The following is a 756-nucleotide window of genomic DNA, read 5'->3' as shown; positions in this document are numbered from 1 at the left end:
AATAAAATAATAATAATTCTAATAAAATTCTTATTCGGGATTAGAAATATGAAATAGATTATTCTCAATTTTGATAAGCAACTTCACTAGAAAATTAACTGTAAATACAATGATCTGTATAAGGAGTCAGGTCTACAACAATCTGAAATTTTGGTTACGGATACTTAAAATAATGCGTAGCAAATATATATATACACACAAATACTTAACTAGACTAAGTAAATTAAGAAAACAACTGGACTGTTATGATAATATTGCCTTTCACAGCGGGTGCTGCGACCCAAAAATTAGCAGAGGTATGGGTAGACCTTGCTGCTTACTACGGAAGAAGTTATACTAAACACATAACTTTAATTGGTACTGGTGGAAATTTATTCAATGGACAATCGACACATAATCTAATTACATATTACACATAATAGTGGTAATGTCAAAGTTCATGGAGTTGTCAGTGATAGAGTGTCGGTCATCAGTATGGACAAAAGTTTGTATCACTTTAGGTTTCTGACGAGGAATATGTTAGAAAAATGCCAAATAACAGCTATTTAAAGGAAGTGCCGGAATACGTATTGATGTGTCACTACAACAACAAATCAAACCCAGACATTTTTAGGACTCTAAATCTTCATGATAGAATTAAATAAAATGATAGAATTAGATATAATACCAATAGTGATAATTCATAGTTCATAATCGAGAAAAAATATGTGCTTCAAAATTTGGTAAATCTAAGTTATTAAGTAAAGCTATTTTATA

This window comes from Teleopsis dalmanni, chromosome 2 (genome assembly GCF_002237135.1).
Source record: "Teleopsis dalmanni isolate 2A chromosome 2, ASM223713v2, whole genome shotgun sequence".
NCBI classification, from domain to species: Eukaryota; Metazoa; Arthropoda; class Insecta; order Diptera; family Diopsidae; genus Teleopsis; species Teleopsis dalmanni.
This window is presented reverse-complemented; position numbering follows the sequence as displayed.